This window comes from Tachypleus tridentatus, chromosome 8, assembly GCF_004210375.1.
Source record: "Tachypleus tridentatus isolate NWPU-2018 chromosome 8, ASM421037v1, whole genome shotgun sequence".
NCBI lineage: Eukaryota > Metazoa > Arthropoda > Merostomata > Xiphosura > Limulidae > Tachypleus > Tachypleus tridentatus.
Genome location: NC_134832.1, coordinates 34,488,807 through 34,505,143, shown reverse-complemented (window position 1 = coordinate 34,505,143; position 16,337 = coordinate 34,488,807). Strand labels below are relative to the sequence as shown.

At 31.7% G+C, this 16,337-nt stretch overlaps 1 pseudogene across 1 annotated transcript in view; it reads left to right on the top strand.

Moving 5' to 3' along the window:
* Nucleotides 1-15,449, top strand: part of LOC143222145 (chitin synthase chs-2-like) — a 68,823-nt pseudogene extending 53,374 nt beyond the window's left edge. The window contains exons 14-16 of the transcript XR_013012039.1: nt 2,903-3,608; nt 5,809-6,553; nt 13,719-15,449. The product of XR_013012039.1 is annotated as a chitin synthase chs-2-like (transcript). The remainder of the gene's footprint in view (nt 1-2,902; nt 3,609-5,808; nt 6,554-13,718) is intronic.
* Nucleotides 15,450-16,337: the final 888 nt, after the last annotated feature.

The following is a 16,337-nucleotide window of genomic DNA, read 5'->3' as shown; positions in this document are numbered from 1 at the left end:
AGGCTTCGTATTGTTCAAAAGAATATTTGTTTAAATGATGGAGAAGACAAGGGATATTAATTTGAAGTTCACGCCTTTGTTTGAAGCTGTGTTTATACATATCACTGCTATGGATGGAAATTTTTTCACTTGTAATATTTACAGTGAAAATCAGTATTAATCTGTTGGCTGATCTTTCTTGCAAGTTTTCAATGAATGATTTCCTATAAATCTGAACAGTTGATATAAAATTACAATTCCCTAACTGATGCTTAAGTTTTGTGAATGCATATTTCAGTATGTGCGACAAAAGTATTATGTAAAGTTTGTGATTTGACTTATATACATTGATGATATCATATTTATACAGAGACTTGTATTAGCGATCATTATGCATACAGTTCCAAACTTGCAAGAAATGAGCTACAGACCAAAACTTGTAAACATTTCTACAGACGAGTAAAGATATACTTTTCTGCAACTGTAATGGCTAAATTAAACTTTAGTTAAAAAAATCAACTTGAGTACAATTGAGAGAATTTAATAAATATCCTTTCCAAGTGAATAAATTTTTGCAATATATTAATTAAGAAACGAAAACTAATGAATTAGCAATAACTGTTTTACATATAAAATGTCAGAAAATGCAAAAGTTTGTCATGAAAATTACATGTTTAATTGAAAACTATATTCACACATTTACTACAGCATATGATATGTGTTAGTAACACTGCATACTTACACAAGCAACATCCATATCTGTAAAAAACAAAGTGACACAATTAAATATATATAAATGGAAACTGTAAACATAAAATGAGACAAGATGGAATCTGTATACAATGTTATGGAAATATGATAACACTTTCTGCCTACAGACGGACAATCTGCCTTTGTAAGTTGTACGTTGTTACTGTTTGTTTAGGTCTGATTAAATCTATGATTTAACTAACACATGTTTACGGTATTTGCTTAAAACGTGTTGTATTTTTATATAAGTGAGTGACTCATTTAAGAATGCCTAAAAAATAATGATAAAAGCAAAATTTAAAAATATTATGAAATAATACAAAAACGATCAACGTATGCGTCCTCTGGTGATGACGACGACCTAATTATGTGATATCACATAACAACGTACTCTTTGATGTTGATGACGTAATCGTGATTAAAATGTGAATATTCAGTATCATTTTCGTATCAATTAAAATATTTAATTAATAAGATAATCATTATCTATGAATTATTAAGGAACTTACATATCATTTACATCTAATTAATTAATCTTTAATTAATAAGACAATAATTAGACATTCATTATTAATTTGCATATCATTTACATATGTATACTAACTATATATGGTGTCATCATCTCCTCTCCCATAGTGCCATGCTAACCGCTTATGTAACTGCTTTTATTGTTTCACATTGTAAAGTCTAAAACCTACTTACATTTGTCTTAGTGGCTTAGATTTTGACTTCATTATGACTTAAAGTAAGACATTTTCTACACAAGTTTCAATTAAAATAACAATTGTCCCTCAATGAAACAGTAGTAAGATTATGAACTTACCATACTAAAATCTGCAGGTCAATTCTCTGCAGTGCCACAGCACATAATGTGCTTTTACTTTAAAAACAAGCAAGCAAAAGAAAAAATTCAAAGATATTAGCACATAAAATGCTTATGCACACGATGAAGTAAAACCATTTAAGATAAAAAAATCCAACATAAATCAACCATAGTCAAGTGTGATAAATCAACACTTTGGGCCTCAAAACTGATATTACAAGCCCTAACACTCAGATAACTTAATTTAATGATGCCAAATAAATAATAAACTATTACAATCTAACTAAATACTCCAAAGGATACCTTTAAGAAACCATTGTGTCACAACAAAGGAAAACTAAATAAAAACCCTATACGACATACTTTATGAATTATAATTTTTCGGGAATGACTACCCTACAGTTTTAAGGAATATTAATGCAATTTCAAGTTATCTGTCATCCTTTGGGCTAATTATATTAATCCATAAGAATTGATAAAAAGGTTACGTAATACTATCCTCACTACCCTGTATTTGCCGATTTATATGAGAACACGTTATTACTGTTGAAACAATGTTCCATTTTCCTTCTCAGCTCATACACTGGCTCAAAGACAGGATTCTAGTAATAACTATCCAGTTAATAGCATATTTAATAAAAACTACGTTGTTTATTGTACTTTTGGTCAAACTGCGCTTGTCACGGCGTTTAAATGAGTTATATTCAAAGTCTAATTAAAGTACTTAATTATCATGGTATGTGAACAAATTTGACATAAAACCATAGATAATACATCAAATTTTAATACAAGTGGTAGGTTATTAATTGTACAAGAAAATATTTAAAAGAGTTGGCGATGGGTGGTGATGACTAGCTGCCTTCCCTCTAGTCTTACACTGCAAAATTAGGGACAGCTAGCGCAGATAGCCCTCGTGTAGCTTTGCACGAAATTCAAAAGCAAACAAACAAACAAACAAGCTAGATTTTTCTCAAACAAGATTTCGGAACTCCTTAACTTAGCTTTATATAACCGCTTGTCACTGTTTTCCCATACCTTAATGAAAAGTTTTGATGTGTTTATAAAAGGTGAATTGAATTAGCACTAAATCAAGAAATTAAAAAAATACTGCATGTAGTTTATCTGTATTAATTATAAGATAACGAAATTATGAAACACAAATACCATAATATCATAGTAAGATTCTACAGCTTAATGTAATTAGTTTCAAAATAGATTGTGAACATTTTCATCTTTTAATGCTTTATGATATATACAATCTAAAACGATTGTTTAAAATAAATTGTTGCAGGTTTTCGTGTCTGTCGAATATTGCTATTCTGATTTACTTGAGTCAATTTTCTTTTACAGATACTAATAGCACAGATCCTCAGCTCAGCGTACGCCTTGCTGATGACGGCTGTTCTTGTAGGTACTGCTATACAGTTAACTGAAGACGGTATCGGATCACCATCGGCGATATTTTTGATTGCATTAGTGTCAAGTTTTTTTATCTCGGCCATCTGTCATCCGCAGGAATTTTCTTGTATAATATCTGGTGTTCTTTACTTTATATGTGTGCCTTCGATGTATCTGTTACTGATTATCTACTCTCTGGTAAACCTAAATGTTGTAAGCTGGGGAACAAGAGAAGTTCAGACCAATAAAAAGCAACTTTTAGTGCAAGAACAGAAAGAAGGGGAAGAAATTAAAAATAAACAAAGCAGTGATTCTGAAATATTTAGATGGCTGGGGTTTGGTAGAAATAATAAAGAAGAAGATGGTGGAATAACCTGTGGTATTGCTAACCTGTTTAAATGCATGTTTTGTACCTACCCGAAGACGAGTGAGGAAAAGCTACAACTCATTAGAGTCAGTGAGCAACTTAAAAACTTAAACAAGAAAATTGAAACTTTAGAACATCGACTTGGAAACACAATCGGCACATCTTTCCGTATAAAATCCTCTGTTGTTCGTCATTCAGAAAAAAAACACGAAAGCTTGCTCACTGTTAAAGAAGGGAAAGACGAAAAGGAAAGAGTGGAATATAAAACCCAATTTGACGAATCAATCGAAGGTAAGAGTAACAAAAGTACTACTAGGCATAATTTATGAATTTACTTAAAATCTATTTTGTTAAAAATATTTCCAACTTAATTTAACGTAAAATACAATGATGTCAAAAGTTAAGGAAATCTTAATGCTCAGCAAGCAGGTTGTTCCATAATTTTCGACCGTTAGGGGGCTATATTCGCAACCTTCATGTCTCGGTTCAAATCTTCGTTACCGAACGTGCTCGCATTTTTAACTGTGTGAGCTTAATAATGTGATGGTCAATTCCACTATTTGCTGATTAAAAATAACAGATGAACTACTGGTGGATGGTGTCGACTAGTTACCTTCCATTTAATATATCACTTCTAAGTTAGGAACGGCTGACACAGACAACCTTGGAATACCTTTGCGTAAAATTAAAAAGAAACCAAAAGCATTACAGAATGCAACATTATATACCACTGAAAGTTTCAAAAGACAAAGTAAAGTGAACACAGATATCATGATAGAGAAAAAAAATCACTTCTTCCATGACTTAAGCAATGAGAATAACTAAGTAAAACAGATAATATACAGTAAAGCATGTTTTTATTCTAGAAACTAGCTTATAAGAACATCTGAAGGCGTATTCAGAAATTGTGACTTAAATTTGTGAACTAAGTAAAAACCATCATAGAAGATACACCTTTACGAATGTTTTAATATACATGTACTCTACTTCCAGAAAGCCCCACCGCCTAGTGGCACAGCAGTCTGTGGACTTACAAGACTGGAAACTGGGTTTCGATATCCATGGTGGGCAGAACAGAGATAGCCCATTGTGTAGCTTTGTGCTTAACTTCAAATAAACAGTTCCAGAAAAATTCAGGTGTATACCAGAGTGCAACTAAGTTTTATGAAACGAAACAACCAGTACCCAATGAAAATTCTTTAATTTCTCCACATTTCATCTTACGGCTTTAACAAGGGGTAGACACCCTAAGAAACCAAACCCAATCTTAACAGAGCAAAATAGCTGATGTAAATTAAAATGTATTGTCTGACGTGCAATCACGTTATCAATAATTAAAAGGCAACAGTAATAAATGTATGACAAAAATATAATTATGTTGAAGAAAATATTCATTTAGTACCTAAAACAAAAGACAACTTGTGTGGGCATTCAAGCCTAATAAATATGTACATGGCCATCGTTGAATGGTTAACGAAAATGTATAAAATTTAATTAAAACGAATTTGTATTATCTAATCTCCACTTATTTTATCAATAATGAGGTAATTATTGAATAACCAAAATTTTAGTAAAAGCTACGCAGAAAAATGAAAGAGATTTAAATAACAATCTTGAGCCTTTTCATTGTATTCAAGGTCATAAAGTAAAAACATAGTACGGATATTCCAACACGTTTTCAAATCTTTCGACTGTATAAAGGATAAAAGATATTTGGTACTAGTAAATGTTTATTCTTCTTTATGTTTTAAGGAAAAATACTAACAAAATATTTATTTGTTAAAATTAATTCACCACTTAGAACTTTTTAAACACAGACTCTATAACATTTGTAAAAGTAAGCTTATTTGTAGTCTAATTAAACCGAATTACGGCCCGGCATGGCCAGATGGGTTAAGGCTCGTAATCCGAGGGTCGCGTTCGACTCGTAATCCGAGGGTCGCGGGTTTGAATCCCAGTTACACCAAACATGCTCGCCCTTTCAGCCGTAGGGGCGTTATAATGTGACGGTCAATCCCACTATTCGTTGTTAAAAGAGTAGCCCAAGAGTTGGCGGCGGGTGGTGATGACTAGCTGCCTTCCCTCTAGTTTTCCACTGCAAAATTAGGGACGGCGAGCACAGATAGCCCTCTAGTAGCTTTGTGCACAGCGAAAACGTTGGAAATGTTCTTGTAGTTTTGTATTGTTTTCAATGTACATATGAAAATAAACACTGAAAGTATTACATTACTTTTATTTTGCTACGATGCTATCTTAGAAAAAAAAAGAAAACATGAAGTATTGTTTGCTAAATCGTTTAGGCAATGCATTCTTAATTATTACACTGGCATAAACACATTTTCGTTTTTCGTCTTCAGATGTAAGATTTCGAAAGGTTGTCATCGATGTATTAATCAGAAATATAAAAGTTGTGTTACAAGTGTCAATATTATTAGTTGTACCTTAACATTTATCACAATGATTGTGTCATTTATCATTGTTTAATTGGCAGAACCAGTTTTAAAAAGGGATGAAGAGAAACACCCATATTGGATAGAGGACGAATGCTTAGCTGGTAGTGAGTTAGTATATCTTGAGAAACAAGAATCCAGTTTTTTCAAGGAGTTAATTAACAAATATCTGAAGCCGCTTCTGAAAAATAAAGAACAGGAGGCTCGAGTAGCTACTGGGTTAAAAGAGTTACGAAACAAAATTGTGTTTGGATTTCTTATGATTAACTCATTGTTCATTCTTATTGTGTTTTTGTTGCAGCTCAACAAAAATAAACTGCATATTAGGTGGCCTTTAGGGGTGAAAAGTAACGTTACGTACATTCCCAGCACTAACGAGATCAAAATCGAGAGCGAATACTTAAAATTAGAGCCAATTGGTTTGGTATTTGCCTCTTTCTTTGCTACAATTTTGATTATTCAGTTTATTGGAATGGGTTTTCATCGATTTGCTACTTTCTCACACATCTTGGCATCCATTGAGCTGAAATGCTGTAACCAAAAAGTCGAAGATATAAGTGATGATGCTTATATTGATAAGCATGCAGTGAACATAGCTAGACAATTGCAGAAATTGCGTGGCTTACATGATGACGAAGTTGCAGAAAATACGAAAGAAAAGAAAGCGGCTAGAAAGAAGAAAGACCATTCATAATTTGGAGAAGCGGCGTTTCCAGAAGCCTAGAGTTGACTCTTTGGACACGGCTTTCCATACAAGGCTTTTCAGTATTTCTGAGAACACTTCAGGTAATCATTACAATATTTTGTAATTGATAGCTGTCTGTAAGTGGTGGTATGTTTATTTTTATACTCTAACTTCAATAGTCAACTTCTCCTGAAACATAAATACTATGTACATTTTTCATACTTGGTTTGCTACTGCATTATTAACGCAAGTTCAGCTGGAGTGTTGTAGCAAATTCACATCATGTAAGGATATTTTTTATTATTTTATTATAATTCAAAAAAAAATGTTACAAATATTTACTTAAATATTATTTGTTTAATTTCAAGAGTTAGAAGCTCCAAAATTTATTGGCGACTTTCAAATTATTCTCCACGTATATCAGTTTATAACATCATTTTGAATATTGAGTCCGATTATTAGAGGGTATTTATTTATTCAACAAATGAGAAAAAATGTTTAAAAGAAATAGAAGTTGTTGCTTCATTATAATATTACAACAGTTCAAAGGCTGTATACTAATTTCCAAAAATATGCTCATTCACATAAACCAATATACTGAAATTTTTCTTCCTCCACAGCACGACGCCTGGTGTGGCCAGGTGGTTAAGGGGCTCGACTCGTAATCTGAGGGTCACGGGTTCGAATACCCGATGCACCAAACGTGCTCGCCCTTTCAGTCGTGTGGACGTTATATGTTAAGGTCAATTTCACTATTCGTTGGTAAAAGAGTAGCTCAAGAATTGGCGGTGGGACGTGATGACTAGCTTCCCTCCCTCTGGTCTTAAACTGCTAATTAGGGATGGCTTTGCGCTAAATTAAAAAACAAAACAAACTACAGCATAAAACTAAGGAAAAGAAAAATCATAGACAGTTCTAAGCTCATTATTCTGAAGTTTTATTAATGCAAAAATAAATTTACCAATTAAATACCTTCTCGTAACTTATAGACAATAAATTAACAGTAAACACTACACCAGTTGTTCAAGTATTAGAGAAATTCTCTTTCATAAAAACTTCGCTAACCTGATTATTATCTTTAGTCTTGGTTTTGCATACTTTATGACTTGGACCAGCAAAAACGATCCCTTAAGTAATTTTTAAATAGCTTTAGTATCAACGCATGCATTTCAGCAGCACTGTTTGCCTAATTATCCCAAAACTATAATATTTGGTCATTAATGTTTACGTTGTTAATAAAAGTAAAAAATAGCTTCACTCATTTTCCAGGCTAACGTTTTACAACCTAAAGTTAGACAGCTTATATGCCATCTAAGCAAACAGACACATCTGTTACCGAAAAAAATTAACGAATTGTTCTATTGATTTTAGCAGTTTTATTACACTATTTTGAAAGTGTTATAAGTTCAATCTTTATGATGTGCAATTATTTAGTTGAAAGTGAGCTACGTTGTAATACCCTTTTGGAACCTTATTTTATTTTATATTCAAACAAATATTTTAAATTAATTATATTTAGGGGACAATATTTTGAAGTTAATATTTTTCTGTCGTTACACATCAATGGCTTTTGGTTTCAGACTTTTCACTATTTTCTGGTATGTAACAACATAAAATGGATTTTCTTATTCTAAATATTGTTTGTTTATGTAAAAAAACAGCCGTTTTTACATATATAATTTTCTATACAAGTGGGTTTTCTCGTCATCACGGATTGTTTGTTTGTTGTTAAGCATAAAGAAACACAACAGTCTATCTGTGTTCTACTCAGAGCGGGTATCTAAACCTAATTTACAGCGCCATAAACCATCACACTTCCTCTCCTGTCGAGACTCATGTGCCCGTTTGGCTTTCTCAGGGGAGAGAGTTTGAGACTGGAAGATCATATGATTTCATGGTTTCACGAAGTGACATCAGAAAGCGTACTAATATGGGCGCGATGCAAGAGGAATGAAAATGGGGTAGATAGCTCGTGACATTATAGTTAAAAGTTATATCACTAGGCGGCGTATTCCTAAGAACAGAAAATAGTGGAGTATTATGTCATCATCAGATACAACTAGTTTACAAAGAATATATATACAGCATAGAACAAAGAGGTCATGTTACGAAAAATTGCATAACAACGTAAGAAAGGCATCTTAGTACCATGGAATGTTGGTTTAGTTCAGCGTGATTAAATCTTTACAATAATAACGTTAATTCACTGTTTTATACTGGTGCAGGACAAGAGAATAAAACTTATACTCACGTTTTTGTAAACGTCAGATAATTTTTTATCCTGTTTAAAAAATAAACAACTGTAGTTGTTCAGTTACGTGTGTGTGTGTGTGTGTGCGTGTGCGTTTTTCTTATAGCAAAGCCACATCAGGTTATCTGTTGAGTCCACCGAATTCAATTACACAGCGATACGTGCAAAGAAATGTTAAATTTATCACGAGTCGGTTATATTATAATTTAAGGTGCATGTCGCTGTTTTACGTGTTAACATTTAATCGTTACATATAAATCGCATTCAAATGCATATGTTTACAACGTACTTAACAAAGCAAACGTATTTTCATTTTAACTTAAAATGTTCAAATTCTATATAAATGTCAGTTATAATAAATGTAATATAGTACGGTTTGATATTATAGTTTATACACACAGGATAATCTTGCAAATAATTAAGGTTGTTTTAATTATGCATGACGTGTGAATGTCATCAACTAAGTGAATGACAAAGGCCAAAATCCAGTCATATAGTAACGCCATTTTGGTCACTGTGATCTTCTGTGGAACATTCTGAAGTAAAAATAAACTAAATCACTAAGGCAATTAATGAGTATAACTTTTGACAAAAGGAACTAACGACATACATGTAAAACTGATAAAACGTTATTTTAAACTGCAGCATATTTCTTATAAAACTATAAACGAATATAAACATGCGTTTACATCTGTGTTTACATACAATCGATCGGTATGGACTACAAAGTCAGTTCTTTATTGTTGATTGCTAATATGTACGTCACATGAGTTTGTTTGTTTTGGGATTTCGCACAAAGCTACCCGAGGGCTATCTGTGCTAGCCGTCCCTAATTTAGCAGTGTAAGACTAGAGGGAAGGCAACTAGTCATCACCACCCACCGCCAACTCTTGGGCTACTCTTTTACCAACGAATAGTGGGATTGACCGTTACATTATAACGCCCCCACGGCTGAAAGGGCGAGCATGTTTGGCGCGACTCGGGCGCGAACCCGCGACCCTCAGATTACGAAGCGCACGCCTTAACGCGCTAGGCCATGCCAGGCCCAGACGTCACATGAGAGTGACATCACTGTGGAGAGTAAGTAAAGCCATTCTAGGAAATAGTGACATTAGGGTTGGGTATCATTAGAGCCATTTCTGGAAATAGTGGCATCACTGGGTCATTCCAAGAAAGATTGACGTCACTGTGGAGAATCAGTAAAGCCATTTTATGAAATAGTGACATCACAGAGAGGAGTCATTAGAGACATTCCAGGAAATAGTGACCTTACAGTTGAGAGTTAATTGAGCCATTTCAGGAGATTGTTACATCACAAGTATTGCATCACTGTATTTGCGTATGAAAATAAATCCAATCTATAGTAAATTAGTTTTTACTAATACCTATAGAACAAGTTTTTGCATATATATACTTTAATTATATGTAAGCATATTATTTATTTCATTTCTGCATGCTTCTCTAAGTTGTAATGGTAAATGATAATTATGTTTCTCTTCTGTCTTCAACATTCACGCGAAATTTAAATGTTTGTAAGACTCAGACAGAGAGAATATTTGACTTGATTATTGGAATAAGTAACACATGTTTTTGGTTAACCTTATTTGAAAACAGTATTAAATTTATCATGAATCCTTTACGTTATTACATAAGAATAGAACTTTACAGCTCTCATGCACTATATGTGTATATATCTCCGTAATTTGTTATATTTAATATTAGACATTTTGAAATGTAATTTTTGATATTTTTGTGTTATAATTCAGTTATTTTTAATGCATATTTAGTGGTTATTTATTGTATCTCACGCGTACGATATATTATCAGTCAGGTTTTGCAGTATTTTCTACAACCAAAACATTTTATAATCACTTGGCATTAGGAATTAAACTTAGCCTAACCAGCTGTTGAATGGATTTTTTTATCAATGAACTTTGACCTTAAAACTTAGATGAAATTAATTTTTTGACTCTTTAGCTTCACATAATGATACAGAATACTAAATGTGTATGCATAGAATTCTGTTTTTCAAGATTTGATAGCCATGAAAGGACTTTAATTTTAATTGTAAATTAAGTAATTATGTAAAATCATTATCTTTGGTTAAGGAATATATGTTGTCTTCTCCATCTTGTGGACGGATCTTATTTGGAAATACATGAAGTTTTTCTTCAGAATACCAGTGCAATAATAATTGCGGAATATCAGTGTGTTCATTCATATTTTTTGGTTGGATAATTATAAATTATCATAAACAAGGTATTAGAACACTAACCCAAGTTATTTAATCTAAGATGCTGATTAATCGCCTCTTCATTTGGAAAATTTCCAGAAAGTAAAAACATGCTTCAAATTCCTGACTAAAGTGATAAATGTCAATCTGTCCATGACCTCCATTGTTTTTACTCATTTGTTTGATGAGTGGTTATGTCTAATGATTGAATACACGTTCAGTTATAATAATTGATGTGAATGTCTTAGAAGTATTTAAGTGTAATAAAAAATAATACTTATGTACTCAACGTATCCTCTTGACGTTTCGGTTTGGAGGCCAGGCTTAGTTTTTTAAAACAAAAAGTGAAAGAGACGAGAAACTGATAAAACATCACCATGAACAAAGTTGTGAAAAATAAAGAGACAATTTTTAATTAACTAGACGTATTTTAAATGTATAAATCAGAAAGTAATATCAAAGGTAATAAATTATCCTTGCAACTGTAGTTTCTCATTTAAAATTCATAATTTGGATTTGTAAAATTCAAAAAATTACCTCAATGAAACCCTGTCATTCAGTTCTTCCTTAAAGATGTCGCGGAAAATTAGCTTTCTTTGCTGTAAAACTTGGATAGAAAAATAAATCACTAGCACCATGTCAGGATTCAAATGAAGGATGAGCTTTTAATGGAACCTTGGCTCAGTATATTTTGAATAACACTTCCTTCATTTTCTGTAGTTAAGACCTCCCATATATTGATAAGAAGCAAACTAAATGATTTCATGATTTTAGACAAAATTTCTCATTTGTTCATATTATTATTTATGGTATTTTTCAGAAGCTGTAATAAAGTTGGCAGAGTATTTTGCATTAAAATCTAGATAAATATACTATATAAATTGCTGCAAATATCCATGACTTATCTAAAAAAATATATTGTTTTTCACTGAACGGTTGCTTTTGGCTTCTGTGTGTGTTTATACGAAATATCAGGCATAAAGCCATCTGGATCAGTAAATAATTACTTTTTAAGACAAAAACTGCACTTAAAACGATCTTTTAGGCATATGTATTTGCTTTGTTTGAAAAGGCTGATTTTCTACTGGCAAAATTTTGTATGTGCTCATTGGGGTTGTGTTGTACTCCAAGCATAAATTTGTCCATTGCCAAGATAATTGAACAAATTGAAAATTGAAAATCTAAAAACAGGGATAGCAAAAAAATTAAACAAACAAACTGAAGATCTACTGCTAATATTTTGTTCAAGCTACAAATCCATATGACGAATACACTATAAAATTATTGCAAGCGATATCTACTGTAGTGTGGGATAACACGGGAATTTTGAAGAAAGAGAGTAGTTTTAAACTTACTTTCACATTCTTAATTTTGTGGTGCAGTGAAATTATCAAAGGTTTCGCCATAAAAAATCTGGTGTTTAACTAACGTGCGCGTTAACTGAAAACCACAACTCATACATCTGCTAGTACATTAATTGGAAATTGTCACGTGAAAGGTTTTCAGATTTACAATTGCATATCGTTACTTGAGTTTGCTTTCTTTGCGTTGATTTCTGCGACTGTATTTCAGCAAGTTTTAACAGTAGACAATTAACATTGTACATTTTCATATTCAGATGACGATGATAAATATTTCTACATACTTAACTGAAATCTGCGTATTAAATATTTATTATCACTGCGTATAGCACAATTTCATAACGCCATTGCTGTTTTCAAATAGTTGGTGTTAAGGTAGCGGTTGTAAATGTTGATAATTGGCGACTTGCGTTAAGTGTATTGCTGTTGTTTATTTTGCATACGTTGTTTGTATTGCCTTATTCAGGCAAATATGAGTGCACAACAGGCTGTTGAAGAACATACATAGGTAAGCATATGACTGCGCTTACTTGCATTGTGTTAATCTGTGTCATATTATCTTAGAAGAAACATTATTCCATTTTCATTAAATTACTTTGTTGCTGTTCGTCTTACGTTACTTTCCCCTGTGGCATTGATGGAAGCCGATTATTCGATCTGTGATGACACAATATTTGTCTTTAAGACGGTCTTTTGAAAACAATCTTGCATTTTGTTTGTTTTAGTTGCATGCCAGTATATGTATTTAATTTTTGTTATATTTGTTACTAATTTTTAATAAGTTCAGTGTGGTGGTTAGGTGGGAAAAAGCCAAGGTAGCAGTAAACTGTTGAAAAACATGTATCATTCAATTAAACGTATATCATTTTTAAAATATAGTCTTCATGAATAGACGTAAAAACTTAGGGAACAAGATTAGTATAAACTGTTGATTTAAAAAGAGGAGGTAAAGATCGTTAAAATAGTACAAAAATAAGTTTTGACGATCCATATTCTCGCCTTTAAAAATGATCATTGTCTACTAATTTTATATATCTATATATGAGTATACATATATAGCTCACATGTTTGTTTTTAAACACAAGAGACACATGATTAACTATGCACTGTGCTCACTGTAAGTATCGAGGCTTCGAATTTTAGCATTGTGAGATCTATACGTTTCGGCTGATCTATTGATGTTATTATCTGTTTTCAAATAGTTTATTTTTGGTTAAGTCTGACAAGTGAAGTGTTATTTTAAGAATACAGCTTGCTAATTATTTCATAGACTTACTTGTTGAGTTACAGTATTTTGGTAAAAGCAAACTCGTCGTCATTAATGAACGATATAAAATAAAAAATGGTTATACCATTCTTAATCATATATCTTAATGTGTAATAAACATATCTATTTCTTTATGTGTTCCTTTTGTATATAGATAAACCGATTCTTCAGAACCTTCGTCGTTTTAGCCGTCATAATACTTTAAAGGCATTGGAGAATCGTAGGAATACAGTGATCGGCCGAAAAGCGAGGTTACGCTCTGTAGGAGATACAATGCAGCTCAATGATAGTAGCACTACAGATTCTATGACTATACAGAGATTACTGCATTCTCCTCAAAGGTCAATAGAAGGAGTAAGCAATCACGCTTATACAGACCATAATGACAACAGCGAGTCTGATATTCAGATGAGTGTGTTTAATGAAGTCTTTAGACCCATCGCTGAAACATGAACAACATTTCTCATAATAAAAAAAAAAAAGAGAGAGAAAAAGACCTCTGGAACTTTGTCAATGCTAAAGCTTTAGAAATTCATATGTACTCTTAACAAGTAAGTTAAGAACATATTATACAGAGAAGAACTATCAAAAGGAAATCATTAAAATTTTAAACTATGTTATATCAAAATATGAGACTATGCTTAACCTAACAATTCATATTATATCTCTGAAGTAATGTTTTAATATTCAAGTTTAAACAAAAATTTCTTTTTTATCTAGTATACATTGATTCGTGTTTTAAATAAAATGGATTATTTCAAATTATTAAAGTAGTGAGTGACATATAGTCTTTCTTTCCTTTAAAAGTATTAGACTAAACCGCTAAATTTATATATATATTTTTAGTTAAATAAACGTGTTATAAGTTTTACATGTTCATGCAGATTACTCGCATGTAATTTATACTAAATGCATGTCCTTTGCAGATAGGTATTACTAAAGAAAGAGTACCGTTAGTAACTAATGTGATTTTTTTTTACGTTGTTGTTGTTTGCATATTAATTTTTCGCTATTGGTTAAAGGAAATGAGTTGGTTTTTGTATAAATACATATATCTGTATTTATAAAATAAAGGTTTTATACTTAAAGAGATATAGGCTTATATGGTTTTTGTGTCAGTCAATAGCTGAAAATATGCTAAGGTATCATTTATATATGATACTTTTTATTTTAATTGTCATTATGTGTTAGGTATCTAAGAGTATTGTGAAGTTTGTAGTTTTGTTGCTTTTTTTATATACAAAATATATTATTTGAATTTTCATTTTTTATCACATGCATCCAGATTGGACTGTACGAATATCTTCGTAAACGGCAAATGAGGTGTTGTTTTTTGTTTTGCACTGTTTGTCTTGCACGAATATGGTTTAATTTTTTCCTTGCTCTCTTTTTTATTACGATTAATTATATCCAACTCGTTATAATTCTGAAACAATCTAAACACTTAAATCTGTCTCACAAATTTCCATTTTATAACTAACACATCCAACCATTATCGAGAAACTAATCGATCGAGCAAAGATTTAATCCATGAATGTTGTTACAATACTCCGACTACGAAAATGTAGTTTTTGCAAATAAATGTTGCTGTACGTAATCTTTAAAAGCAACTATTATTTAACAAACGCAAAAATACAAAACGATTTCGAACGGTAGACCCATTGTCTCAGCTGAAAATGTCTTCAGTTAATCAGTGATCCTCTTACCATGTTATTGATTTATTAATGTGTGAATTAGTCAAGCAGTTCTACTTTTTGTCGTAGTTACTAGAGAGAACTTGATAAATGATCTTTTAGTTTTATTTGTGAGTTAGGCTTATCAACGAATGTATCTTGTAGAACTTGTATGTTACAAGCGAATAAATAAACGACTCGTTAGAAATAAATGGATTGGACTATACATTATTATTTTTATCAATAAATCAAAAATAACCTGCCAAACGATAGAAGCCTTTACAACAGCACAAGCATCATTTTATAATGTGAATACTCTTTAATGTAATTTTGTTTCGCGTAGTTTTACTGATTGTTGTGAATACAGTTAGTACGTTTTATTATTAATTTAAAAAATAATCCCCCTGGACAAACTTTTATATTAAAATATATATAAAAAAATACAATATTTAAATAATAATATATTGCATGGGCTGTTCACATATTTCTTTTTCTTACTGCTATAAATTACGCATAAAAAATCATTCATAGACATAACATAGGCCCGCGAGTTTAACGTTCATAAAAATTGTTTTGGTTTTAATAATATATTTTTCATAATTCAGGTACTCTGATTTCGAAAATAATATTCTATTTTTTTTTGCTATCTCGCAAAACGTTTTTACAAATCGCGAAGAAAAAAAACTCTTATTTAGATCAAATGATTATTTCATTTACTCCAAAAGCTCTGAAGAATCCTTTGGAAGAACCAAATATCCAACCAAATCATTAAGTTAATATTGTGTGAAAAGCTGTATTTCACCAGATGTTTCAGGTTGAAAACAATCCCTTTCATACTTTCTACTGACTTTAGATTCAAAAATCTCCGGTGGAATAAGAACAGGTCCCTTAGTAATAGGTCTTACAGCAGATTGAAGGTTCAGATAAGAAATTTCCTTTTTATTTCGAGTGTTGTAGCTTTGCATGTTAAATGAGTAAAAATAGCATTCAAATAGAAATTATTGTGGAACACATAGAAATTTCTTGACAATACAACCATCAGTGGCCTTTGTAATTGGCATCTTATTTAAATATCTTAAACGTCAGTTTACAAACAACCT